The sequence below is a fragment of the Vulpes lagopus genome, chromosome 12 (genome assembly GCF_018345385.1).
Source record: "Vulpes lagopus strain Blue_001 chromosome 12, ASM1834538v1, whole genome shotgun sequence".
NCBI classification, from domain to species: Eukaryota; Metazoa; Chordata; class Mammalia; order Carnivora; family Canidae; genus Vulpes; species Vulpes lagopus.
The window spans coordinates 26,889,933-26,892,767 of record NC_054835.1 but is presented as its reverse complement, the minus strand read 5'-3'; the positions used below and the strand labels follow the sequence as shown (position 1 = coordinate 26,892,767).

Below are 2,835 nucleotides of genomic sequence, written 5' to 3'. Positions count from 1 at the left end.
GTTTTGTCACCCTCTCTGATTTTTCCCACTCATTTTCCCTCCTTTCCCTTATAATTCCTTTCACTATTTCTTATAATCCCCGTGTAAGTGAAACCATATGATGATTGTCCTCCGATTGACTTACTTCACTCAGCATAATACCCTCCAGTTCTATCCAGGTCGAAGCAAATGGTGGGTAATCGTCCTTTCTGATGGCTGAGTGATATTCCATTCCACATCTTTTTTATCCATTCATCTGTCGAAGGACATCAAGGCTCCTTCCACAGTTTGGCTACTGTGGACATTGCTGCTATAAACATTGGGGTGCAGGTGTCCCAGCGTTTCACTACATATGTATCTTTGGGGTAAATACCCAGTAGTGCAATTCCAGCAAAACTTTAAAGTGCATATTAGTTTTGATTCAAATCAGGATTTAATTATCTCATAGTTAATGGGCCCTCAGGTTATCTAGTTTTCCAGGCTGCCAGAAGGAGTTTACACATTTCTAGCCAAGTAACAATTCTTGGATGAAAGTTGTGGAAGATTCTTCCTTTGGTATAATATTAATCTTCTCCTTTCACTGAAGTCCCAGTCACAGAAATTAAGTTCTGTGTGGAAGGAACATCCGATTAGAAGTCACAGATGTGGAATCCTTTTGTAGTTCATGAGCTTGATGATTGCTGTTCATGCCGTCAGGGACATGTGCCTCCCTCAAACCTTGTTATGACCTTGGCACATTACCCAACTGGTGTGAAGAAAAAAAAAACATGTCAAAGATGTGAATTTATTGTCTATGTTACCTTGGAAAAAATTATTTATCCTAAACTATTTAACCTGTTTCTGTTAATTTTACTATAAAATGGGAATATACTTAGTACCATACCTACCCATAGGTTGAAAGGATAAAATGAGAAACTGTACTAAAAACACATTTTAATTTGGTAAGATGAGAAACAAAATATAATAATTATGGTAACTAACATTTATTGAATGTTTACTATGGTTGGCAGTTGAGCTATTTATAAAGCTTTCATTGGCTCCTTACTACAACCTTATAATATGGGTACTGATATCGTGATTTAACAGTTAAGAAACCAGTTAAGAAACCAGTCTCAGAAAGACAAAGTGTAAGATGATGATGCCATTATTTAGGATCTCCTTATTTTCATCACAAAATAATACCAGTTCAGCTATTATGATGAAGAGCAGAGTATTCTTCAAGGTAAGTTAAGTACTACTGTGCCTCATTTTCTTAGATGATTTTCTCTCAAATAATGAGAAGTATTTTGTGAGGATGCATGCCCTTCAAGATGCCTGCTATGTTAAAACTTCCATCCTGAAGAAGTGATGTGCTTTTGCTAAAAGCAACTTTAGTTATGAAGACTCCATTGCAATTTGTACAGCTGTGTAATCGAAACTGCTACAAGGCAAGTTAATATATTATTCTACTCACAGAACAGCAGTTTGATTCCTATGACTTCTTGGCACATCTGTTTGGGATATAAATCCTAAGCAGACTGAACAGTCACTTTCTAAATCTTCAAAATGCTTTACTAAGCAAAGTCTTTAGTGTGGTTAAGGGGAGAAAAAAATTAATAGACTCCCAAGTGAGTGGAGTAGTTTAGCTCAATGCGGAGTGTTTAGGGCAGGTGCAGGTGGGACTGGGAACTTTGAGCTAGAGGGTAGCACGCAAGCCTACAAACACCAGAAGGTGAACTCTCTTGCCAACTTGAGATAATTAGAGAGGGTCTTTAGGGAATGGATCTTTGTAGCATGTTTAATTTTTTTTTTTTCACTGGCAGGAGTTCAAATTACATTTAAGTAGGCTTGATTAGAGATGCCAATTATTACTGGCCTGCTCACATCCCCTTCTAGTAAAATCCCTACCCATTGATCATACTGAGTGCACAGTAGGCCACATGACCATGACCACAGCTGATTGGACATGTGGCCAAAAATATACCCCATGACTTCACCTCCTGTACTTTGGTCTAGAAAGAAAAGCAGAAGTCATATCTTCTCTCTTGGAAACCTGCAATAAGAGATACAAACAAGGGCTAGAGTATTACTTTTGCAATTGAAAGACGGGTCATTTGAGAAGGCTGATCCAGAGAGAGAGTGGTTCTGATTCACTGAGAAGCCAAAAAGCCCTGAGAGGTGAGGGAGTGGCTATTCCTCAGTGCCACTGTTGTAGTATCAACTTTTCCTGAGGCCTTGGGGTTCAATTTACTCAGGTTTTAGTGCATATATGTTTTTTTCTATAACACTTCTTTTGACTTGTCTCTGAGTAGTGAGTAACCTGGCTTTAGTATATTGACTCAATCTTTGCAATCAAAATAACCTGGTATGAATCAGATAATTTAACACTAATGCTGCTCCAAGTGTTAATACCTAGACCATCTTCAAAAGTACCCTATTGGTTTCCTGTTTTAATAGGACTCCTGCATTGCCAGAGGCAGAAAGCACATCAAACTGAACCAGGAGGAATTTATTGGGAGAACTTAAGTATCTGATGAAACAACCAAGTTTGGAGAAGGACATGGATGCTCCTGAGCCTTGGGAACAAGTGGAACCTCTGTCTCAAGCCGTTACAACCCTACTTCTAGTTTTCTCAGCTTCTATCTAGTTTTTTATTCTTTCTTTTTGCTACAGACTATCTTTGTTTGCATTATAGAAAACATGGCCTCTGAGCATCCCAATTTCTACAGAGACTGTATGGCCTAGTGATTAGGAAGTATGGGCCACAGGCTGGTTTTGAATTCAAACTTGCCATCAACTAGCAAGGAGATCTTGACCTTTAGGTTTACCCTTGACTTTTATGTAACCAATCTAAGCCTCTATTTCTTCCTCTATAAA

At 38.4% G+C, this 2,835-nt stretch overlaps 1 non-coding gene across 1 annotated transcript; it reads left to right on the top strand.

Annotated features, from left to right (window-relative positions):
* The first annotated feature begins 628 nt into the window (after positions 1–628).
* LOC121474373 lies at positions 629–730 on the top strand. Its single transcript, XR_005983384.1, has one exon. It is a non-coding gene; the product is annotated as a small nucleolar RNA U13 (small nucleolar RNA).
* Positions 731–2,835: the final 2,105 nt, after the last annotated feature.